Raw genomic sequence first — 26,705 nt, 5'->3', positions numbered from 1 at the left:
AGTGCTAATCCTTTACATTAGCTGCCTGATACATTTGCCCCAGTTTCTCTCATGGTACTACTGCCCCTACTTGTGCATAGCCAGCAAAGCCAACTTCATATAAAAGCTATGTAAGTGTTTGTCCTGTCCTTTCCTTGGCACAGGGCATGCTGAAGCAAGACAGGTCATTAGCTGCAGCACCAAGGATAGCTCCGAGTGAACAACTTGCTCCAAAGGAGTCAAGAGTTAACTGAAAAGCTTTTATGCTCACAGGGCCAGATTGCTTGGAGCCTAGAACTCCTCCTTTCTGGCAAGTTTTTTTTTTTTTTTTAATGTGTGCTGTCTGTGTTGATGTGGTGAGTTGAGAATGTGAGCTTCAGATGTGGAGGCAGTCAGTTTCTCATGGAGTGCAGGCTCAGAGGTTACAGACTCCAGAGCGCCTGCCTCTTGTGGTCTCAGACTCCAGAGCCTTTGCACTGCTGGGCTTAGGCTGTGACTCAGCCTTTGGCATGATATGGGGGCCTGGATTATCCTTTGGTGCTGCTGGACTAATGTATCAGGTTGGCCCCTCTGAGTCAAGACCCAGGCTGCTGCTCCAGGTGCCAGCAGACCCAACCATTTCCCTATCATTTGAGTGTAGGCTGCTACTTTGAACGGGGGTTCCAACAGCTTTATAGACTTTTGGAAGAATATGGGATTCCTTCCAGATCCTGGTAAAGAAATGATCACAACCTCCTCACCAGTTGAAGTTGGTAGGAGGGTTTCCTGTCCATCTGTTGCTTACAACCTGTATTTCAGACAAAGCAGTTTGCAAAAGTCTTACTAGAGGCTTTGTACTACCTACAAGCCACAGTGGGTGATCCTTCAAGTGTATAGCAATTAATGTCTTCCAGAAATCATTATAGCATTTAGCTGAAGCCAGCAGAGTTCAGTTTGTGTGTATGTGTTGCCCCATTCATGGGCCAGAGAAGTACATATGAAGCTGTCTTCTATTGAATCATTGGTCCATCCAACTCAGTAGTCTCTGCTCTGATAGGCTGCAGCCTTCTACAGCTCAGATCTGGATCTTTCTCAGTCCTTTCTGGAGATGCCATTGGGTAAATAGTGATGGCCTACATGAAAAACCTATTCTGTACCGCTTCTGGGCAGTTCTTCTCAAGGCTTGAGTTCCCTCTCTCATTAACCAGAAGAAATTAACAGAGAGAGGTAGAGAGAGAAAATGTATTGCGCTTACTTGGCATATAGCACCACTTTCTAAGAAAGAATGCAGATCATTTGCAGTTCTCCTTGTATACAGGATAGGGGTGTGTAATAAAATACAATGGGTGAGTTCCTAGAAGGCAACTAAACACTAAGAAGTCACTGTTGTTATATATAGAAATAAAGATAAAATTGTGCCAAGAGTCTTAAAATAGAGTCAGTATAGACAGATGCTTGGTGCAAGTGCCAAATAATTTGGGGAAGAAAAGTTCAGCAAAAAATAATAATAATTAAAATGTTATAAATAACAATTTAGTTATAAATAAGTAGACAAGAAAATCAAATGCTGTGGTACAATCATTTCAATTGTTTTGAATTCTTCTCCGCTGCTGTTCCTTTCTTACTTATGTCTTTTGAAGTAATTGAACTCTGACTTCTGATACTGTTGTTATTATTATTCATAATAAAAAACAGCCCCCTTGATGATTATACAGTCTTCATCATATTTATTCCCACAGATTATTGTATTATTGTACCATTGGAGAGATTGGGTACTGGGGAAATGGCAAAAAAACAAAACAAAACAAAGTAATTGGAATTAGAAATAAAGGAAACCTTCTTTAACTTTTTCCCCCAAAGAAAAAGACTCTAGAAAAAAAACACTGCAGCTAGCTTAAATGGCCCATTCTGTGCTGTAAAAAATGAAAGATAAAAATCAATGCAGTGGAAACGCATAAACTGCCAGTGACAAGTGTAAAAGGAAAAACTGTTTACTCTTGCATGAATTGTATTATAGTGCACTATTGTGTTGTAAACTTGTATACAAATGTATCTGTAAAGTTCAGCACTTACTTTAAGAAATGGTGTTGCTAGATAACTCTGAAGGCGAGATAGAATGGAGAGATTTATGTTTGAACTGAAGAAGCGATGAGGTTGTTGCTATACTAGAGTGCTTTAGCACTGCTGAGGCAGTGCTTTTCTACAATGAGCTGGTTAAAATGGAGGTTTCACAGCACTTTAAATAGTGCTATATTATTCAAAAATCCCCTTGCCTGTGGCCACTATCCTTCTATGATGTTTATTCATAAGTGTCCTGTTAAACAAAGACCCCTTCCAACATTAATTAGAAGTAACTGCTTGCATGTTCTGACAACTTAATTGTTTCATGTTGGGTGTGGCAATGGAATTATGAAACATAACTTCTTAGTTGCTTCCTGTTTTCAGTTTCCATTCCTGTGGTTGGGGGACGCTGTAATCACCTAGTTACTTTTTACTAGTTTTCATTTCTATAAAATAAAAGAGCAGTATTTTGCAATATAATAATTAAATGGAAAAATATTTACTAATATATATGTAATTAAAGTTTGTCCCCTTGCCCTAATACAGATACCAATAATAATAAGGGACAATTAAGAGAGCTGTTTCAATAGGTAATTAACAGGCAATTCAGCAGTAATCTTACTCTGCACCTAACAAGAAGCAATAAAGCCAGCAGACCCTACAAACAGGAAACATTTAATTAAAGGTACAAAAGCCTTGAAAGATTTGTTCAATAGTCCTTTGTCTGTCTACAAAGGATAGGCTGGTGCTACAATTGCATTTAAAAAAAGGGAAGGCCAATGCAGGAAACAATGGCACACAATTATTTGTCCATATCTTTGTCTGAATTCTATATAAAAAGTGAGTGAATAAAGGATGACCATTGTATCATATTATTTAAGGCATTTATATGCTTCTTAATCAGTAGCATTCCTAAGTAGTGTGCATAAAAATTAACCATGCAGAGAATAAAACATTAAAAATTAATCATAAAGCCAAGCATAAATTCAAACTACATTAATTACATAAATTCAAACCACATTGCCTGCTGGAATACACCTGAAGTTGACCAAAGAGGTTTCCTGTCTAATTTCATTTGGGAGAGAGTTCCACAGGCTTGGCCCCACAACACCGAATACACAGCTTCTAGTAGTTTTGAGTTGTACATCTGACCCTTGGTGGACTACCAACTGAGACTCTATCAAAGATCTCATTGATTGGGCAGGGATATAAGGGATCAGACAGTCCTTAAGATATCTTGGACCCAAGGCCCTTGTAAATTAAGATATTAGAATCTGCCTCAGTAACAAAAGCCAGTACAAGCTCAGGTCAATCACTGGAGTCCATCTGGAGCAGCCAACAAGCAATATTGAGGATGTACTGGGCCATTCGCTCAGAAATGCGTCCGAAGGAGCAAAAATGAAACAAAGGGACTGGAATCAAAGAGACTGAAGTGGGTGCAAGTAGATTTCGATGTTTACTTGCACCCTCTTTGATTCCAGTCCCTTATCAGCAGGGAAGGAAAACAGTAATAGGGTTCCTTAAATGAGGCACCAGTGCTTGAGAAGCTGGCCAGAAATCTACAGGTTGGCATTTGTCTGTCTGAGGAGTATGGCCATGCAGCAAGACAACTTGCTGTATTAGAGATGCATGTCTACAGCTAAGGTCAAGCAAGGGAACCTACAAGAGTCTTATCTGGAAGAGGATCCCTGATTCAAATCACAGCATCCCATTCAGTTTTCTTTGCACAGCAAAGCTGCCCGTTATAGTGGGTGACTGGGGCAGTCTTTGTGGGCACTGGGTAGCTCTCAGAAAGTAGCTCTCAAAGGAAAAATGCTACAGAACAAAAGGTTTTGCTTCTTCAAAAAGTGAATTGTAAGGAGGGAATCAAAAAGCTGATTGTAAGGAGGTGTGGGTTTAGGCAGACTCTTGACTGGAATGTGCCTGGAAACAACTCTGCTGTGCAAGAAGGCTAAAAGCTAGCTTTCAGTTTGCTCAGTGTTATGTGTATGAAATCTTCAAGAACTTCCTGCAGAATTTGCCTAGCACATACCCATCTGTCGGTCTATCTATATCTGTGTGTTTACACACACACACACACACACCAAAGCCCCAACACATGTGTGTAGTGTGCGTGTAGGGCAGCAGGGTTCATAGCCCCAGGTGTAAATTCAGAAGGGCGCAACTAGGCCACAGTGGTCCCAAAGGTGCCATGCATCCACATCAGTCCCTTAAAATTTTAAACAGCAAAAATGTAGCAGCCCGTGAGCTAATTAAGATATGTGAAAGCGTTATGTGTGTAGAATTTTAGGAAATTAAAACTGCATTACACTTCCAAGAAATAAATGCAATGAAGGGAAGGGGGACAGGGTTTTTTTTGTTTTTTGTTTTATTTGGCTTGTTTCTGCCCTACAGAAAGACTTTAAACAGGGATGCAAAGAAAGCTATGGTTTCCAAAGTACAATTGGTTTCATACAACACTGATATGAGATCCCGCTTCACGCTGAATGCAAGCTTAGAATTTTTCTATATGGGAATATTAAGTAATCCTGAGGCAATAGATTCTGTTTTTTGAGGGAGAAGAAATTAACCTTGAGAAACAATTGCTTCTATATCTCTGTTGTTGAATGTCATATTCACATTCTGCTCAAAGAGTAATGCCACTGGCTTACACACTAAAGTCAAAACTGAGGGAGGGAGGAATGACTTGTGCAATATGCAGGACCAGCCCTGCCATTATGCAGAGTGAAGCAGCTGCCTTTGGTGGTAAATACTAGGAGATGGGGGTGGTATTACCCTCCATCGGTTCTCATCATCCTGACCTGTGTACTGGCAGTGGTGATACTTGCTTTTTGTTGTCCTTGGCTGTCTGACTGTCCCATCTAGTCACATTTTCCCAATGAGTCATAGACAATACCAATGGAAAAGGCCTCTGACTGAATGGACAGGCAGAGGAGCAGCTATTCCAGATCATTCATTCCAGGAGGCATTGCACGTGCATGTACATTGGTCATAGGGGGACATGGGTGGCGCTGGGGTCTAAACCACTGAGCCTCTTGGGCTTGCTGATCGGAAGGTCAGCAGTTAGGATACTTCAGATGGGGTGAGCTCCCGTTGCCCTGTCCTAGCTTCTGCCAACCTAGCAGTTCGAAAGCACCTCAGTGCAAGTAGATAAATAGGTACCGCTACAGTGGGCAGGTAAACGGCGTTTCTGTGAGCTCTGGCACTCGTCACCGTGCCAGTAGTGGTTTAATAATGCTGGCCACATGACCTCGAAAGCTGTCTGTAGACAAATGCTGGCTCCTTCACCTGAAAGTGAGATGAGCACCACAACCCCATAGTTGCCTTTGACTGGACTTAACCATCCAAGGGTCCTTTACCCTTTACCTTACCTTACATTGGTCATCTAAATGTACTGGCATGATGGATGCTGAATGTGATAATGCCAGAAGGATGGTGTCATTATGCTACATTTCTAATATTGTGTACAGTTTTGATTCCTGCACCTTAAAAAGGATATTGTAGAGCTAGAAAAGGTTTAGAAGAGCATGTACATTGGTCAAAGGGGGACATGGGTGGTGCTGTGGTCTAAACCACAGAGCCTAGGGCTTGCCGATCAGAAGGTCGGCAGTTCAAATCCCCGTGACGGGGTGAGCTCCTGTTGCTCGGTCCCTGCTCCTGCCAACCTAGCACTAGGAAAGCATGAAGTGCAAGTAGATAAATAGGTACCGCTCCGGCGGAAAGGGTAAACAGCATTTCCATGCATTGCTCTGGTTTGCCAGAAGCAGCTTAGTCATTCTGGCCACATGACCCGGAAGCTGTACTCCTGCTCCCTTGGACAGTAAAGCGAGATGAGCGCCGCAACCCCAGAGTCATCTGCGACTGGACCTAACAGTCAGGGGTCTCTTTACCTTTAGAGCTAAAAAAGGTTCAGAAGAGGGCAGTGAAAATAACCAACTATAACTCTCATAATTGATGACCATTGGCTTTGCTGGCTGATGGAGACTGGAATCCAACAACATTTATAAGATTATAGGTTCCCCATCTCTGACTTAATATTTAGAAATGCAATTCAGTATAAGCAAGTCTAAAGTGATGCAGAATGGGGCAAAAAAATCTTAACTCCACACACATACAAATAGGGTCTGCATTTGTGGTAACTGACCAAGAAATGTGACCTTTGGATTGTAGTGGATAGCTCAATGGGGATTTCGATCCAGTGTGTAGTATCTGTGGAAAAGGCAAATTCTATGCTAGAGATCATCAGGAAAGGGATTGAAAACCAAACTACCAATATTATAAATATATTTTACAAATCTATGTTGAGATTGCACTTGGAATACTGTATATCGTTCCGGTGACCTTACCTGAGAAAGGATATTGCACAGTTGGAAAAGGTTCAGGAAAAGACAGCCAAAATGATCAAGGGGGTGAAGCAACTCTTCTATGAGTAAAGATTACAAGATTTGGGGGTGTTTAGTTTAGAAAGCATCTAAGCTAGAGACATCTCTTTTGCTGAATTTATATTGTTCTGTTCCATTTTGAAGGGTTTTATATTTGTGATGGTTTTATCTATTTTTATAATTTATATTTTATTGTAACCCTGGAACCTTTTGCTGAAATCTCATAAAAATAAAAACATAACAGAGGTGCATAAAATTATACAGAGTGTGGTGAATATGGATAGAGAGTTTTTTCCCCTACACACAGGGGAAAGCTGAATGCTGGGAGATTCAGAACAGACATAATTCTTAGTTCAAACTATGGAATTTGCAGTTATTATGCTCTTAATATTTATTTCAGTGAGTGAGTAGTGATAAGGTGTTGGGAGACAGAGCTACCTGTGCTATATAGCCTGCCCTCCTTAGGTCACCTTCTGCCTTTGGGTGAGATGGAGGATGCTGTCCCATCACCCGTGTTGAAGTACAATTCACATGTCAGTCCAGTTGGCTTATGTGTGTGGAACTGGTAGAAGGAAGCGCCATATTGTTCTTTGCCTCAGGAGGGAAAATATCTTAGACTTCCTCTTGGGGAACAGACAACTACTTGAATCTCTTGAAGGTCTTCATTTGCTGGCCTGGTTGTGAAGCGAAGGAGGAGAAATTGAGTTTAGGGATAAGACATGCAATGAACATGCCCTTGTTGCAATAAGAAAATAACCACTAGATCTAAAGTAATGAAAATAGATCCTAGCACTATTCAAATTCTGTTTTTAAAAGGCTTCTTAATTTTTTGAAAAATAGTGGATTGGCAACCCCCAAAGCTCAATGTTTTGCCTTTTGTGCCTGTTTTCTGGGACAGACCTCCCTCCATTTAGTACTACAATTTTAATTGCAACCTCACCATTCTATAGTTAGTTAAGTAGCTGTAGTGAAAAATGCAGAATGGTTAAGACAGCATGCATTGAACATATTTGGCTTGTTTGCACAGAAACCATAGCTCAGTGTTAAGTGGAGGAGCCTCAATGAGCTTGAGTGAAGCATCAGACTTGTGCACTCCTCCTCCCTTCTCCTCCTATGCAGCTAGGAGGAGGATTTCTGCCAAGATTGCATTCAGTTTCAGATAATCTTGATTTAGTATTATTTGCAAATAGGAATCCTAGTTTTTTAAAAAAACAAAAATTAGGTAAATGAGAGCTTAAAGTTGGTTTGTTTAGCGACTCACCCTTATTTGTTTTATTAAACCAGGATTCCTGGTTTGTGTGTAAAGCTAAGCTGAGATTCTTTGAAAGTGAAATAATTTTGATAGATGTCCTATGCCTTTCCACACGGGGGAAGAACAGGGGATGAGAACCAGCCCAGTTGTTGTCAGCAGCCAAAGGTGATCACCAACTTGTCATTGATCTCTGAAGAACTTTTGGTTTGCATTGATTTGAAAGGCTTCATCTCTGAATACTAATAATAGGTTTTGGTACTTCGGTTCACTCATGCAATAATTTTAGGTGGGCTTATCATAGCAATCTCTGTCTAACCATACATTATCTTGGCTAAAGTTTATTCACTGTAATTATTTTTAAGAAGCTAAAGGTCTCTTTCATTGTAATCTTAATTTAGAATAATTGGGTTTAGATGTTAGAAATTACATTATTTTTGTTCAAAGTCAAACTGTAGTATGAATCTGCCAGACTTTATGGTTCACAAGTTTGTTTCTCTCTCATATCATTAAAGCATTCAGTTCCTCAGTTGATTGATTCTTTCCCCATGCCTCAAATATGAAGTACAGCAGAGAGAAAATTTAAAAAGAAAAAGACTATAAGCCAAAATAAAACTCATACATTAACATGAACATAGTATTTGTTGGAAAATGCACACACATGATAGATCTATATTGTCTGAGACACACGTTTCAGGTTGTGTTTTGTTTTGTTTTTTTAATATATTTCCTGCTGCGACAATCAGTTGTAAAAAGATCCTCATCTGGCCAATCCTCTTCTCAGTATCTGGAAAGAAAAACAGCTTTTAAGGTAAACAGTTTTGGGACTGTAAAAGATTGGTGCTCTTTTTTAACTTTGCAAAAAATGTGCTTGGAATTTGAGAAGATGGTAAGAATGAAGAACGGTCTTTGTAGAACAATTATATATCAGGTTCAGCTGTGGAAAGGAAATGCTGGTAGTTTACCTGTCCCAAAGTATACAGTGACCCAATCCTGCTAAACTTAGCGGTAAGGCTATTCAGACAGCCTTACTTCCAAACAAATGTGTATCGTAAGTCCTGCTGAAACCCGCTGAAGAACCTACCGGTAGTTGTAACTGACTTGTTCCATTGCTTTCAATGGGAATTTGTCACAATTAACTAGCATGCTACGAACAGTGTGTTGCAGTGGTGGAAGACTGGCCGGTCTGCCTGCGTGCTTGAAAGCTCCACTGCCCATATTCATTTGGATTTGACTACAGCAGGGTTACACTGACATCTGTGGCTCTGATAGGACAACTAGATACTACACAAATAAATTCCTAGGCCCTCTGCTGCTGCTTTTGTGCCATTACTCAGGGACAACAAAAGTAGCAAGAGACCCACCTCAGTGGCATGATTTATAGATATGAAGCAGTCTCATATTTCTATGTGTGGTGGAAAAGGCAGAAAGTTGTGTAGCTATTCTTGTGCAAATATTAAAATGCACAGCTCTGAAAGTGTGGACTATATTATAGTATGGAATATAAAGAATCTATATGTATCTATCTGTCTCAGGTGTGTGTGTGAGAGAGTGAGAGAGAGAGAAATTAAAAAGTGAAATATAATCCTTTATATATGAGAGTGATTTGATTTCTGTTTCAGCTTTGTAGACTTACAGTGGTACCTCGGGTTACAGACGCTTCAGGTTACAGACTCTGCTAACCCAGAAATAGTACCTCGGGTTAAGAACTTTGCTTCAGGATGGGAACAGAAATAGCGTGGCAGCAGCGTGGCGGCAGCGGGAGGCCCCATTGGCTAAAGTGGTAGCTCAGGTTAAGAACGGACCTCCAGAATGAATTAAGTTCTTAACTCGAGGTACCACTGTATTACGCTACTTCAAATCCATGCTCTTCAAGTGACTTTTGCTTTTTGGGGGCTAGCATTTGGTTAATAATATTTATAGCCGCAAAAGAACAACCATGTGCTAAAAAAAGCTATATTGAATACTGGCATTTCATGAATCCTGTAATTGTCAGCAGCACAAATCGCTACCATTACTATTATTGCCGCTCCTTTCAAGGATGGGTTGTTTCATGATTTTTTAAAACATATACTTCAGAAGGAGGGGAAGAGAACCTAATATCTGTATGGTGTTGATGGGTCAATGTCAGGTGGATATAGCACATTTGGTATATTATTTGGGCACAAAATCTCGGGTACTTAAGCTACAATATTTATTTTATTTACTTCCTAATTGATTACACATTTTTTGTGTGAATTTCAAGGGCTTCCACATATAGACCAAATTCAGACCTGCTAAGGTTTAAGCAACTTGCTTCATCATGCGCATTTGAGTTCTTTGGAAAAAGGATGGTAATTGATAGCTGCTATGGTAACTTTCCATACATCACCCAGTAGTGATGTATGGAAGTGAAACCTGGACCATAAAGAAGTCTGATCGCCGAAGAATTGATGCTTTTGAATTATGGTGCTGGAGGAGACTCTTGATAGTCCCATGGACTGCAAGAAGATCAGACCTATCTTACTTACTTACTTATATTTATTTACGGCTATTAGCCCATAAAATATGTACAAACATAAAAGCACAGAAGCATAAAAACCAATACATCGAACGACATAAGAGGAACACCACGATGCAAGAGTGGGACATTGAGCAGTGACAAAAAACAGCTTGGGGCCTGGAAAGATCCGAAGGATGGTTCACAGAGAAAGGAGAACTGGAGACGAGATCCGTCATGCACTCTCATCATAACTGTCCGATTAGTTTTTGTTGTTGTTGTTTTTTGGTGGTTTTTGTGTGTGAGATAACCGCATTCAGGAATCTCGCCACCTGCAGAGTTACAGAAGGATCTGTATCCTGCAAGAGCAGTGCGGCATGTGACTCAACAGGCCTGCCAACCAAGCGCAGTAAAGCAGGACCCAGGAATTTAGTCCTGGCTATGCTATGTAAGGGACAGTTGAACATTATGTGTGGAAGAGATTCAACTGTTTTCCCGTCACACTCGCATAGCGGAGACACCAAACCCTTGGAAAATCTGTGGTTCAGCAGGTTCGATGGGAAAACATTGAACCTTGCACGAATAAATGCAAGTCGGTGTGGTACTGATGAAAGAGATGACATGTATGATGGAAGGCCAAGTGGTGGGGTTATTCCGTGATACCTGGGAGAGCAGACACCCCCACCCCTGGAGAGGTTGTGTTGATTGTCAATGTCTGCTAATCTTTGCTCGATGAGGCTTTTGGCTGAGCGTAGGTTCGTCTTTAAGGAGTCCGCTGGGGAAATTCCGATGCTCAGAAGTTTGGCATGGATTTTTCCTACCCACGGATTAACAAAGTCATCCCGCCAGAGGCACTGAAAGAGGTAATGGTGGGGAAGCCTATGCCAGCTGGACAGCCAATAGCCAAAGACTTGCTTCCAGATGACAGTCTCCAATGATGCAATCTTTAACTCCAGATGTATGGCTGCATTGCTCACACACATGGGGAGTATCCATTCTTAAGGAAATCAGCCCTGAGTGCTCACTGGAAGGACAGATCCTGAAGCTGAGACTCCAATACTTTGGCGACCTCATGAGAAGAGAAGGCTCCGTGGAAAAGACCCTGATGTTGGGAAAGATGGAGGGCACAAAGAGAAGGGGACGACAGAGGATGAGATGGTTGGATAGTGTTCTCAAAGCTACCAGCATGAGTTTGACCAAACTGCGGGAGGCAGTGGAAGACAGAAGTGCCTGGCGTGCTCTGGTCCATGGGGTCACGAAGAGTCGGACACGACTAAATGACTAAACAACAACAACATGGTAACTTTAGTAGTTGCATGGTTATGTACAAATGTCTATATTTTATTGTGACAATTAGAAAATATTTCTGACAAATGTTAGCCAACGCCATCAAAATCTACTTAACCATCATCTATCTTCCTGGTTGCTACGGAGGGTTGAAGATATGAAGCTGGCATACCAGTTCATTTGTCTCTCTAGCCCAGTGTTGTCTACTCTGACCAGCACTCACTATCCAGGGTCTCAGGAAAGCGTCTTTTTCAGCTCTTCTACCTAAGAACCATTTAACTGGAAATGTTGGGGACCATATGCATGCGGTGCATGTATTGTACTACTGAGCCAAGACCCCTCTGTGGAAGGTGAACACAAAGACAAAAAGAGTAAGAGTTGTCACTATGTGAATTTCAGATCCTGGCAATATTTTCAGGCTTTTTTTCTTGCTGTCCATTTCCTCTTCATTATTAAAGCAGCAATCTGTTTTTACTTTTTCATTATTTTCTAAAAAACTAATACGATCTCAGAAACCAAGAGGGAACACCCTACATATTTGGGGAGGCAGCCTGTTGTTTCTGTTTGGTTCCTTCCTCTTGCTTTGCTCTATATGTGGAACAATGATGCAAGATAGTTTTGAATGCACACTCTTATGAATTATGCACTAGTGGCCAAAATTGTGGAAAGCTTTTGGAAAAAGTGTATTTCTGAGTTGTGATGGCTCATAACACCTGATTGGCTCTCTAAACACTTATACTCATCAGCTACATTCAGATGAAGGAAAGCTACTGCATATCAACCTAAGCAAGTTGTGTTTCCTTTTTCTGGTTATTTGGCTATAACTTTTGATAGAATACAGATAATTGAACAAACTTTGTTTCATTGCATTCTTCATTGAATTATCTTTCCATTGATACATATTTTTATGGTATTACTAAAAAAAAAGCTGGTGTTATGATCCATCAGACCTCAGAAATACACCTTTTCAAAAAGGTTTCCACAATTTTGGCCACTAGTGTATAATCTTTTGAGTGGTCATAAGAGATAAGCAATGCCTAAGGATTATATATTCTCAGTCTGCAAAATATCAGGTGATAAGGTGGCCTGGTTGGTTCAGTGAAATCTTGGAACAAGTTGCCCTGATACGATGTAATATATGAACCTCAGTGCTGTTCCATGTGGGAAGCTGCTTCACAGAAACACTTTCTCCATGGCGTTATCCTCCCACACAGTTTAATTTTGGGGGCATCAATGCACCACAAGTGAGCATATGAATTTGGGTTTCAGGTCTATTATTTTAACCAACCAAAGAGTTTATTGTATTAACCAAAGGCGACAACAATTTCATTACAATTTGCCAAACTGCAGACCATAACATGCAGCATACAGCAATTACATAATATAAGGCATCAATGATTTAAAGAAAGGGAGTCAGAATTCATAAGTATTGTCTGCTACCTCATACCTAGCTTAACTTCCATTAGACTTCTGAATCTCCAGTGCAATTTATTGCAATAACATCTTGCTCTCTCTTTCTAATCTTTCTTGCAGCCAGAACATTAAGCACCACTTTATGTGTCATAAATCTGTTTGGGTCGCACAAAAGAAAGTGAAAGTGTTTCTGCCATAGTAAGCCTGCTTCCAGGAATTAGCAAAGGTTTCAGGAAACGATCTTTTGGATCCCCATTTAATAGGGAGATTAGCAAGTAATGTACGGTATCTTCCACTTGAGGTTGGCCACATATGCAGAGTCTGTCATCATATGGAACCTTATTATAGCAGCCATCCGAGATGCTGTGGGCATCATTTGGAATATGTGCTCCATAAAGGCATTTCTTAATGCAGCAGGCATGAGTCTGTTCAAATAGCATGCTCTGAAATGCTCCATTTTCAGAAATGGGAAACATGGCGAGAATCTATAATTCCCGATTAAATGCAAATCCCTTCTGGATTCTATCCAGAAGAACCAATCCCAAAGTTGTCTCTTATACATGATCAGAGCAGAATTCATGTCTCAAAAGTAATAACTCTAAGGTTTTGACATATGGACTTCCAGTGTTGATTATTACTCCATTTCATATAAAGCAAAGGCAGGAAAATGTTCAGTTGGAAGAGTTGCAGTTTGTTTGAGGTAACTTAGCTGGGCAGAGTCAGCTCTTGCCTTGATTGTTTGCCATCCAGATTCTGTACATGAGAGAACTCCGGAAATTGCTGAAGGGGGGGAATTGTTTCAGAAGCCATGTCTATTATTCAGATGAGGAGGAGGGGCGGGTGTGTGAGTGTTAAACCTTGTAATGATGTGGGCTCCTTGTGTCATGTGGAAGAATAATGATATGTGACAAGTTTGAGCAAGTTAAAGTGATTGTGTTTCGAGATAATTGCATGAAAAAGAAAGTGTAAAGAAGCTTTAGGTTGACCCAAGAAAGCAGAGACTTTTATCTCATTACCAGTTCTGATACAGCTGCTGAATCTAAGGATGGCTGGGGACTCTGTGCCCCATCTGCTTAATCATTGATTTATTTCTGAGCTTTTGTCTGTTTCAGATGTTTCTTGACATCCAGGGCAGCAGAAATTCTTCAAAATTGCTTCAGTTGAAGAAAACTTATCACATTTATGATTACTCAGTCTCTTGTGTAGAACTATTGAAGACAGCAGTGTAAATGATCCAGTTTACCTAGGACTAGGTCATGATTTGAGAAAGACTGTTTAGCTCAAACAAGAGGATTCCCAAACAGAAGATTGCAGCTGTTGTAATCTTCCTCCAGTCCTGCTGCTGCTGCCTTGAACTAAGCCATAATTTGACTTAGTATGTCATCCAAACCTGGGCTCATGTTTTATCTGCTCCAGACAAACTATGAGCTGTGGTTTGTCTGGAGTGAAACAAACCATGAGCCTGGGTTCTAACAGCATGCTAATACAAAACATGTCTGTAGTCGTTTAGTCGTGTCTGACTCTTCGTGACCCCATGGACCAGAGGACGCCAGGCACTTTTGTCTTCCACTGCCTCCCGCAGTTTGGTCAAACTCATGCTGGTAGCTTCGAGAACACTGTCCAACCATCTCGTCCTCTGTCGTCTCCTTCTCCTTGTGCCCTCCATCTTTCCCAGTCTCAGGGTCTTTTCCAGGGAGTCTTCTCTTCTCATGAGGTGGCCAAAGTATTGGAGTCTCAGCTTCAGGATCTGTCCTTCCAGTGAACATGTTTAGCTTATATCAATACAACAGGACTGGGGAAAGGGTGCAGCAACTGCACTGTTCCTGAGGACTATATTTTTGCGCGTTAGTGCTATGCCATGGCTTTGGCTTAGCATGATGTGAGCACCAAACATCAGCCTCAATTCAGTTTCCTGGTGCCAGGCATGATCTGAATCAACTGCTGCACAACTCACTGGCCCCAGCCCTCCTCTGCATGCTCAAGCAAGCAATGAGTGTTTGGTGGTAAGAGCTGGGAGACAGTGGTGATTAGGTTGCTGGGCAGTGATATTTTGCATGGGGCTGCAGATTATTCACTTGACAAGGAGGAAGGAGCAGGAAGGGAAACATGACCAGTAACTGCCAGTACTGTATGGGGAAAACAGATGTTGAAAAGCAGTGAGGCGAGAGACCAGACCAGTCCCATAATGGTGGTATGCATCCCTGCTCTTACAGTGTTGTGGGACTACATGAACTCGTGCTAGGCCCATGCAGAGGTGAGAACAGCCAGGTACACTTGCCCCAGGCATTGGAGGACTAAGTTGGCTGGGGGGTGCTGTCAGGGGGCCTGCTGGATTTATGCTGTCATGCTAAGAATGCCCCATGCTTCCCAGCTGATCAGGGATTTAATGGGTGATATGCCCATGCTTGTCTGTATGTATTGCAAGGCTTTGATAGTAATATCTGGACCTGCGTTATTGCAGTGTGCAGAGTTTGATCAGATTAGTTGGTGGTGCTGCGGTGCTGCATCTCGTGAACAATACTCTCTCCAGGCCTCAGACAAGCTTGGCATGGGCCTGTCTGATGCAGTAGGGTCTCCTCATGTTCTTATGTTCTTTTAATTTCTTTTAAAAAAACACACAAATCAATAATCCCAGAGCAGTTAACTTTCAACAATATTATGTACAAGATGGAAAGGCCTTGTTTTTATTTTAATGTGCTTTTCAAATCTACAAATATATAGAGAAGTGGTACAGTACAAAAACAAAACAAACCCCAGTTGTGGACTAATAAAATTGTGGGAATATTTGCAGTGCTGCCCCAGCAGATTTCTTTTCTCTTCTTGACCAGATTTCAGGACAAGGAGTCCTAGACCTAATTTAATCATGGCCAATGATTTTGATAGGTCTACTCTGCGTAACACTAGCATTGAATACCACCCTAAGTAAATGTATAGGACACACACAAACACATACACATATGAATGGCACTGCATTGTGAAGATGTGACCTTAAAAGTAGCCTAGTAAGATAACAGATATAATTTTAAAAGATACTAAAACCCTACCAAATCCTAACATTTAATGCAGTGAATGGAAATGTAGATAAACACTGGGTTGGATCTTGACTTCACTACCATTGAGATAGTTCCGAAGCAATGGGTGGGGGTGTTGTTGTGAGGTGCAGGATGGGGAGGAAGATATGAAATAGGAGGCAGTTCCAAATGTTAGGGGTCCCCACACAAAATGCCCAGTTCCTTAATTGTACAGCAAAGGTCACCAGACTTTTTTAGCCAGTGGGCACATGGGTACCAGTCACAAAATAAAACAAAATGGCTACAACACCTAAAAGAACAGAGAGAGAGAGATGGGAGCACAAAATGGTGCAGGCATCCCCCGCCCTACATTAGTGCTCCCAACAAATGGTAAATAAGGCAGCTACACCAGCCACTGCCACAATCAGAAAGAGAAGCTCTTTGCATCTCTCCTTGGTTCATAATAGAAAGCAGGGTGGGTAACCAATTGTGGAATCCAGTGAAATATGGACATGTTTCAGATGGTTGTGTACCATGTAGGAGAGGCTAAGCCAGTGGAAACAGGAACTGAATAGGGAGAGCAAACAGCGAGAAGAAACAGTGCATTGTAGATTTTTGAGATTATATTTACAGAAGTTTTATGGGCAACGTAAGAGCCAGTGGGGGACACACTGTTGTCTGCAGGTGCCACATTGGTGACCCCTGTTATATGGAATGGTCCTCCTTATGAAATGCTGTCCTGCAGAGCACGGTGATCAGTTGGGTATATAAGAGGTGAGACAATCTTTTAAGCAAGGGCATTGTGTCTCGTTTCACTGCTTGAGGTGAAATGGGAAGTACCGTCCTGCCCAGCCACTGCCACCACTGCACTCCCTTTGCCTCCTTAGGAGAAGCGGTGCTAGCATTAGCCCTGTTTTCCTTCCTGTGAGATCTCACTGATTTCCAACAAGCTCTCACTGAAATCTCATGATATCTCATGAGATCTTGCTGGAAACTGGCGCCAATGCCAGTGCTGCTTTTCCACTGGCACCATTTCTCCACCAGCCCCGCTTCTCCTGTGGTAGAGGTGGCAGGGCAGCTGGGCCTTCTCAAGGGCTTCACCCTGCCTTATGGTTGGGCTGGGCCTGCTTTTAGGTATTATAACAATATTTATTAATTAAAATAAACTTCAAATTGATTTTCTTAATCTGTAGATCAATCAACAGTAAAACTGATTAGTGTGGATAAACTGTGATATTTTAAATATATAAACATGAGCCCCAATTTTTTTAAAAGAAAATTAAGAACTAAAAGGAACAGAATTTAGCTCATTTTTAAGGGTTTAGAGGTTGAAAGCCTTCCTGCACAGAATTAACTTTAAAAATGGATGCAGAACTGCTCAGCAAAATGACATTGATATGGATCATATGCACTTCCAACTTTCAGCGTAAATGAGACACTTTAAATGCTTGTTATATTTAAAGCTTGCTACTGGGGATATTCATATTACTCCCTGAATTTTACAGCTGGTTTTCTTTCTTGCTGTGAGATCAAATTGCTTTAGCTTCTCTTTGCTTATTCTGGAGCGGGAAAGCATTGCTGTAACTTGCTGAGAACAATTTTCCTTAATTCTGTGCAGGATATTATTGGAAGCAAGTAATTTTTAGATGAACTGTGTAGAAATCTCCATCTTGCATGTACAGCGAACAGTTTGACATACCTGTTGCATTATTTTAGTTTGAACTTTTAATTTTAAAAAGTACTTGGGGGAAAAAAGGAGTTAGTCCAATAGGCAAAAATTAAAACATCATTCCTTGCTGGATGATACAAGTCATTGATTCTACACTCATAGCTGCTTCAAACTTCATGTGCCTTAGAAACAATAATTCACTATATTGCTTATTATGCTTACTGCTTATTGGAGTGTTTGAGCGTTGGATGGGAAAGATATTATTAAGGTCATTGTAGTAAGTTTAAAAGACACTGTAATACATCTGCTGCTGATAAGTCAAACAAAACTTGTTGAACTGGAATATGAATTAGATATCATACTTTCATATACATTCATACTATTCATCTGTGTTGAACTTCAGGGGCCTTGTTCATATAGCTATCCGAAAATATATGTTCCTGTATTATCATGTCATAACCTTGTAACAACATGAGTCTTTAAGATGCTACAGTAAATCACATCTTTCTCATTGTGCTGAAACATAGCTATTGGTGTTAATGTATTGTTATATTTAACTCCTTGGGGCTGCTACTCCTGTTTCCTTTGCTCGCCCACACCACCCATCCAGCCCTCTTGCCAAAATTACTTCCCTCCCTTAGAGTTCACCCAAAGCCTCTTATTATTATCCTCCTCCTCCTCCTTCCCTTACCCATGGGGAAGTGTAAAGGAGAAGGACAGGGAGGAGCCAGCCTGGGGATCTGGCTCCTGGAGGCAGGAGCCCCAGGGCTGGCAGCCTGAGAAGCCAGTGGAGGTGATGGGGCAGGCAGCTGCAGCCTGTTATGGCTTTCCCTCTGGGACTCACCTGGGCTGCCCATCCACCACGTCTTGTCACTCTGTAGTTTCCAGTGCCACCTGTCTGTGGTCAAGCAAAGTGCAGCATGACAGCATTCTTGCATTTTTATGTGTGTAGAAGGACAAAGGTTCTGCCTTGTAAATGGATCATTAAGGTGATAGTCAACTAACTCCTGCTATTCCAGCAACAAAATCATCAAGTTTGCTGATGACACTACGGTGGTGGGGCTCATTTCAGGAGGGGATGAGTCCGCCTATCGGGACGAGGTGGAGCGGCTCTGTGTTTGGTGTGGAGAGAACAATCTGGCTCTTAATACGGCTAAGACCAAGGAATTGGTGGTGGATTACAGGAAAAAAAAGGCGGACATTCAGCCCTTGTATATCAACGGGGAACGGGTGGAGAGGGTGGCGGAATTCAGGTTTTTGGGAGTGACTATCGATCAGGGCATGACTAGGAGCGCAAATAGCACTGCTCTGGTGAAGAAGGCCCAGCAGAGAATTTATTTCCTCAGACTTTTAAAGAAGAACAATCTGAGTGAGAGACTGCTGGTGTCCTTCTACCGAGGCTCCATAGAGAGCATTCTCACATACTGTATTTGTGCTTGGTTCTCCAGTTGTACAGCTAGGGAGAGGAAGGTGCTCCAGAAGGTGATAACCACAGCCCAAAGGATTATTGGTCATCCTCTCCCATCTTTGGAAGAACTGTACGGTTCCCGTTGTCTTAGGAAAGCAAACAACATCCTGCAGGATTCATCTCACCCGGGATACAGTCTGTTTGCACTACTGCCTTCTGGCAGGAGATATAGAAACATCAAGTCAAGGACAAATAGACTGAAAAATAGTTTCTATCCAAGAGCTGTGGCCTTTTTGAATGCTGTAACTCGATAGTGTGACCTGGGAGTTTGATGGGTGTGGGTGTGGGTGTGGCTGGAATGTGGTTTGTTTGGTTGTTGTTGTTGTTTTGCTTTTGTTGTTTTTAAGGGATGGCATCCAATTTCGTTGCACTTGTGCAATGTTGCACTTGTGTAATGACAATAAAGAATCTATCTATCTATCTATCTATCTCAGGTGAGTCCCATTTAAGTTACTTAAGCCCAGTGATTTCAACTCTTGAGTATGATGAACACTGGATACCCAGGGCTGCAGTCCTCTCAGCTTCATTTAACTCAATGAGACCGTGTGATGAGTAGCCACTGTATAGGGTTGCATTGTTCAGCTTTGCAGACAATAAGAAATATTACTAGCTCAAAGTTCTTTGCCTGCCTATCTATGTATGTGTCTAAGGGAACCCAGCATGTTTTAAGGGTTTTTTTGGGGAGGCGGTGTTGCTTAAAATATCTTTCTGTAGTATTACAAGTTTAGGTTCATCTCAGGAAGTATTTGTGCTGCCTGAATATTTTTGGTTCATGTAAAGAATGGCCAGCTGCTTTCGGTGTGAACTAATGAACGGGCTCACAAGTCAGTGAAGCACCCAGTGACATGAGCATAGCTGAATAGGGTGTGGCAAGGTGTGTAGATTAAACTGGAAAGCATTGTGGATTATATGCCTGGGTAAACAGAAAATTTGGCTAAAAACACTGAATCAACCCTCCTGAAATGAATCCAAGGTTGTCTGATCTTTGAAAGCCCTAAGACGTTTACATGGTGTTTAAAAAATGAAACAGTAGGGGCACAGCCACACAAGTCTCTCAACATAGCAACATAGGGATGTGCCCTGTACAAAGGCTGACCATTGGTCTCTCTAGTTGACCATTACCACTGTGCTGACTGGCAAGCAGATCTCCAGAACTTCAAAGAGGGGTCTTTGCCAGGCATTCCTAGAGATGTTAGGAATTAAACCTGGACCTTTTGCATACAGAGCACGTCCTGTGCCACTGAGTCCTTCCCCATAGACTCCAAATACTCCAGACAAAAGAAACGCTTTCTATTTCTCAAAGAGAGAGATTTTCCTGGGGGTTGGGGGAGATTGAAGAAAAAGAAATAAATTTTGTAAACCTAAGGTAGAACTGAACAGCTGTTTTCTCATGGGCTGCAAAGCTGAGCAGTGTAGCAAAAGGGGGTGGGGAATCGGCTTGATTTCATCTCCTGCATTTGGGCTTTCAAAACGTTTGGTTTTGAAATCGGTAGAGTAACCTTCTAGATCAAAATGCTGTTTCACCAGGTAAAGCACTTATCTTAACTAATAGGATTCAGAATGATGAAAGGTTGAAGAAATTTATCTTGGCATGTTTTCTTCTGATGTTAGGAAAATGTTAAATGCTTTATCTCATTTTAATCCATACAGTACAGCATACTAATAACAGGCTAGGCTGTGCAAGCAGAGTGACTTCATTACAGGCAGATTCAATATATCAACACTTAAAAGGAAAAAAAAGCCAATGTACAATATATCCCTTCTAGGTATATTTCTCTAAGGTACTTTCTCCATCATTATATGAGGAGCTACATACAGCTGAAATGACAGGAAGGAACAGCTGATCTTGCTTCTCACCATGCCATCAGCTGGTTCCATTACAATATAGAAGAGATTCAGAGAGCAGTCTCAGCTTTGTCAGGGGACCAGGAGATTAGAGCTGAGATTGGAAGATGAGGGCAAAATGTGTCTGTGGGCCTGTGGAAAGATCAAGAGGAGGCAGAAGTGATTACTATAAAGACAATGCAGGAAGCATCCCTAGTTTTGGTGACTATCTTCAGTTTATTTTTCTGCAGTTGGTGAGCATTGAATTTTTTTGGGAGACAGAGACCTGATTTGTATGTAATGCTAAACCAAACCAAACCATGGCTTTGTGTGGATGGACAAAGATATGGGTTCCTAGAGAGAAGATCACAGCTGTTTGCCTTCACATTACACAAGGATCCAGGCTCATGGTTTATCTTGCTCCAAACAAAGGTTTGTTCTATGGCTTTCCTCCCATGGTTTGTCTGGGGGAGGTGCCTGGGTTAGGACACAATGCTGAGCCAAACCATGGCTTGACTCACAGCAGTGTGGAAGCAGCAGGACTGGAGGAGGAGCAAAGCAGCCATGATCTTATTTCCGAAAACCTGCATGTTTGCATGATCACACAAAGCATGGTTTTGGCTTTGAGTTGTGTATGAAGTGGGCCAGAATTTGTTCTGTGGGGCTGACCCTGCCATACAGGAGGATGAGTCAACCTGATTTAGGCAGCACCATGAGGAGGGAGAGGTGATGTGGTGCCTAAATGGTGCAATGAGGCTTTCTAGACATCATTTGGCAAGGCATTTGGGCTCTGCTTTAGGTAGCAAAATGTTTTGCCTGGTTGGCAATGCTGGTGGGGCTTCCCTTAGCTCAGTCTAAGGTTTTCTGAGAAAAAGGAAAGAAGAGATAAAATAAGGGTGCATTTGCAGTTGGGTACATTTGCACAATCTTTTTGTGGTTTTATGTAAAAGATTAAATGCTCCCTATTACAGTTTACTCTACTGGTGCTTATTATGAAAAGTTGCTGATACAGACAAGTGCTGTTACCCATTTTCCACAGCTTTGCTGCTGCTGCTTTTTTAACCGGTAATGTGAACAAAAGCATTTCACAAAAATACCTCTGGTACAGTGGGATTGCAGTGCAGTAACTTTTGGTATTCTAAACGTTCTGTGCAGAAACTGGTTATGCAATTAAAAATGGAGCCTTTGAAATGATAGTAGCACGGATGATTTTTAAGCATTGCTTAGGAAAGTAATTTCTAATTTTGCTTATTATTAAAAAAAGCAAGAAAAAATGCTTGGAAGCTACTTCAGCAGGACAAACAGTGCCTTTTACTGTTTTGCTAGCAAAGCGTTAGCCTTTGGGGACTTTTCAACTTTATTGTTCTATAAAACCTCATTTAATTTTCAAATGGCCACTGTAAAGCATTCTTTACTGGTTTTTTTTTCATGCTATGTATAATAGCAACACTTTTGACTGCCAAGAGTTTATGTTGTCAAAGGGTTCTCTGTGCTCATCTCAACAATAGTCATTTATTTTCCCTTGTTCTGTTTTTACCTTCTGGCAAAAAAAGGGCTGCCCTATCTTTTATAGTGCTGTTTCTGGAAACTATGCCAAACGCAAATAGCATTTTGTGGAAATTATCACTTGGATCTTCCCAAACAGAGAATGAGAGAGGTGAATAGAATGGATGTTTTAAATATTTTTAAAATGGGCATTTCTCCAAAACCACATTTTTACTTACTTATTTATTTCTAAAGCATATACTCTGCCTCCCAGCGTAAGTTAGCAGGGCTGGACTTTGATCCTTCAAATTTCAGTGGTGATTTGTACGAGGCCAAAATTCAGTGCTGCTCTGCCTCTCACTTTCTGTTCTGCTCCCTTCACTATGTCATGGTTGCAAAGCCATGTGGTGCCCTCTAGGCTCTGCACTCAGTGCTGCAGAACTGGTTGTGCTGCCCTAAATCCACCTCGATAAATTAGCAATATGTAAATTAGTTTACAACTGACCGTGTACTTGCTAATATTAAATCCAGATCATTAAAGAGCATTGTTAGTGCAGTTTTCACAGTAGAGATTGCACTGGTTCAGTTCAGATGATTTGGAGGTCCCATCAAAACAAACAATAGTTTGCTGCAGTGGTGGCTGGTAACATTTTGGTTTGGTAGGCTGCAATTTTTCACTTTGCTGTTTTCATCGCAAGAGCACTTATTTAGGAAAGTGTGCCATTACGCATGTTACAGAGTGCCATTGTCTCCTCCTTTCTACTCCCCCCCCCCAATGAATTATTCTCTGCACTTCTATGGACAGGTAAAGAGTTTTCATGAAAGAGGGCCCAAGTATGATTTTCAGACAAGATTGATTCCATACCTCTTGTTTAGAAATTAAGCTGCACCATATGACATAAGTTTTTTGAATCCATCTGTTGCCCAAAAAACCCAAGACACAAAACTTTTAAAAAGATGAAAACTTGCTTCCACTTGCATAGTTTTCTTCTCTCCAAAAAGCAATTTAACTATTCATTATTCAAAATACTTCTGTTTCTATTTTTTTTTAAGTATTCCACCCCATCCAAAAAAGATTGTTTAATTTGAGCCGTGGCACATCAGAGCACATCAAAACATATTTGAAATGCATGGCTCAGTGAAGTTAATGATCTCTGTCCGTGTGGAGAGTTAATATCCTCCAGGTGTGGAGTCACATTCAGATAGGCATAGAGCCCAAACATTTCATTGTGGAACTTCCCTGAGAAACTCACAAAAGAGCAAGGTAGAAATAATTGTGACATCATTTCCCAACATTCAAGATATATTACCCACCAGAGGTAATAGCTCTCTGAAAAGCTAGTCATGGGTTCAACCAAAAATTCCAGCTTGACTCCAAAAAAGGTAACCAACTAATCCCAGGCTGAAACTGAGGCAAGGGACAAGGGCTGCCTGTGCAAAGCTCCAAATAAGCCGTGGGAGGCAGGCAGCCTGACCTTAAATAACAAAGCGCTGCCACCCAGCTAATGGACCAAAAGGCTCCTTGTAACAGGGGGTGCTAATGTGTTCCCTGTCAAGCGGCTATTCTGACTTTAGAAGGGCCTTTGGTCTAGTCCAGCAGGTCTCTTCTTATGACCTTGGCAAAATTCACCACCCCCTTCTGCCCTGATCGTGAGGCAGCAGGAGTTTCAGTAGTAGCACATCTGCCATGCCAGTCCCCCCAACTCCACTTACGATTGCTCTGTAGATAGAGGTTATTGTTGTATGGAGGTGCTGTATAGCCACAAATGCGAAAGCACTATTATTCAGAAAGCCAATTGGAATTATGCCTTCCTAGGGAGTTTCAAAAAAACCAGGTAGCTTATCCAGTCCCTGCTTTGTTTAATTATCATTTACTGTGGTGATTTTTGACCCATACAAACTGTAAATAACCACACATATTTTTTTAAAAATAATAATAAGGAATCCAAACACTGTATGGAGTACAGTGTCTTCCTGCTTACAATTATCTTACAGAATATTTGCTATGGTGTGAACTACCCCCTCCTTCAGTTGTGAGCATAGATCAGCCCTGAAAGATTTCTGGTGGCTGGCAGAACCATCCCAGACGACCCCTTTCTTTTACATTTTAATCGTAATTGTAATACTAAAGTTAGCGTGTTTATGTGTATATTTAGCAAAGTACACAATCGGCATACATTTTTGTGTCTACAGATGTGCACACAGCCTTTCCTCCTGCTGCTATACATAGTCCTTCCTGACCAACTGATAAAACTGTAATTCTCAGGAATTTTTAGGATTATAAAAATATTTTAGTTTCAATAGATTTCAACATTAATTTTATTTTAAAAGAACTTGAAAGCCCTTCTTTTTGCATCGTATGTAACTCGATGCCTTTGTTAGGAAATGATAAGCATTCAGTGATTTCGTCAACCACGAGCTGTTCTTAGAGAACAATCCTATGCATATTTACTTGGGAGTGAGTCCCACTGTGTTCTTTGTGTCATTAGCCTGTGTTTAGGATTGTACTCTAAGCCCTGTAAGTGATCTCTTGTGTACAGAGAGCCGTGGAGCATTATTTGTATTGCACAGGACAGTGCCATTTCTGGAAAGCTGTGTATTCAGTGCAGTTGTAGAAGACTTTAATCTGCTGATAATTTTTAAAACAAGGTGTTGGGTACACCGCTAAGCGGCCATTAGGATAAAGAAGGATGCTGTAATTAAAAGTTCTACTGCACCTTTGAACAAAATTCTGTCCTGATTTCCTTACAGTGTTTTTCATCGTGGAACCCATATAAATAAGTTCTGTTTGTACTGATTTCCTTTCCTTCAGTTCTTTTATATTTTCTTTTTTTAAAAAAATGCAGTGTAACTGAATTCAGGAAGCCTGGTTCCCGCCCTGCTCTGTTTTGATTACCTTAATCAGCTCCTGCTGCACAGCCCAGCAGAGGGAGCTCAAAGGCACCAGATGCTAAAGGCTTTTTTCCCTGCAAGGGAGCATGAACAAAAGCTTGAAACGAATAGTGCATTTATTTGTAGGAACCCGGCATGCAGACCATCTAAAAGGAAGAGAGTTCAGAATTAAAATAGGTTTTGGGAAATACATGATTGCAGCAGATAAGTTGATGGCTTATTTAGAATTAGGAAGGAATTCTGAAATATTGTCTAACTAGATTTTGTTTTTTGTTTTGTTTTCTTCCATGTTTTGCATCTGGTGGGGTTCTGGCAACTGTTCTTCATTATAGAAAGTAAGTTTGTATTAATAGCTTCTTGGATGCATTTTTGTTTTAATTTTTGTGTGTGTGAACAACACATTTACACAGTTCTGGTAGAAGTCCTTAAAATATATTTGTGGGTCACCTGGCATTGGATAATGGATTTGATAAATGCAGTGAAGTGTGCTAAACAGTATTTTTCTGCAGAACTATGCAGTAGAAATATATAGGCGCTGTGTGTGTGTGTGTGTGTGTGTGTGTGCTGGGGGAGGGGGAAATTTGCCAAATATAGGCTGAGACATTGCTCATGGAATATGCCGTCATCTTATTCGAGCTGATCCCCCACTCCCTCAGCAGCTTCCATAGCACACCCCACATTCTTCAGGACAGTCATCCACACTCCAGAGAGGATCTTTGAGGAGCATAGTGGCTGCATTGAAAAGAGGGGGTGGTGATATTTTCTTATATGGATTTCATTCTTTCCTTATTTGTTTACATAATTCATATACCATGCTTTCACATATATTTCTTTTCCCAGGGAAGTTAACACAGGAGTAAGAAACAAAATGTAGTAGAGGTGGTGATAGTAGTAATTAATAGTAATACTACTACTAATACAGTGGTAACCTTGGGTTACACACGCTTCAGGTTACATACACTTCAGGTTACAGACTCCGCTAACCCAGAAATAATACCTCGGGTTAAGAACTTTGCTTCAGGATGAGAACAGAAATCGTGCAGCGGGACTCCCCATTAGCTAAAGTGGTGATTCAGGTTAAGAACAGTTTAGGTTAAGAACGGACCTCCAGAATGAATTAAGTTCTTAACCCCAGGTACCACTGTACAGTCATGCTTTGTAAGTCGAACATAATCCGTTCCGGAAGTCCATTTGACTTCCAAAACATTCGGAAACCAAACACGGCTTCTCATTGGTTGCAGGAAGCTCCTGCAGCCAATCAGAAGCCACGGATGCTGCGCCGGATGTTCGGCTTCTGAAAATTGTTTGAAAACCGAAACACTCCTGGTTTTCGATCGTTCGGGAGCCGAAACGTATGGGTTCCAAGTGTTCGGCAACCAAGGTATGACTGTACAAAGCTTACAACTAACATGGCAAATTAAAAACAATAAACTTAAAACAGCAACAGCCAATTTTAAATAGGTGATGAAATCAGACTGCTCTTAAAGAATGCTCACAGGAGCTGATTCTAAAACCTGGGGAAACAGA

The 26,705-nt window shown here is 41.2% G+C and overlaps 1 protein-coding gene across 3 annotated transcripts in view; it reads left to right on the top strand.

The window, feature by feature from the left end:
• The window catches only part of ASXL3 (ASXL transcriptional regulator 3), a 100,371-nt gene that overhangs the window by 20,059 nt on the left and 53,607 nt on the right, over positions 1-26,705 (top strand). Inside the window, exon 4 of one of the 3 annotated variants that reach the window (XM_081918482.1) lies at positions 8,397-8,461. The exons of the other annotated variants lie outside the window; for them this stretch is intronic. The gene's annotated coding sequence lies outside the window, so the exon portion shown is untranslated. The remainder of the gene's footprint in view (positions 1-8,396; positions 8,462-26,705) is intronic. 3 annotated transcript variants of the gene reach the window in all.

This window comes from Podarcis melisellensis, assembly GCF_964234715.1.
Source record: "Podarcis melisellensis genome assembly, chromosome: 7".
Taxonomy (NCBI): domain Eukaryota; kingdom Metazoa; phylum Chordata; class Lepidosauria; order Squamata; family Lacertidae; genus Podarcis; species Podarcis melisellensis.
This window is presented reverse-complemented; position numbering and strand designations above follow the sequence as displayed.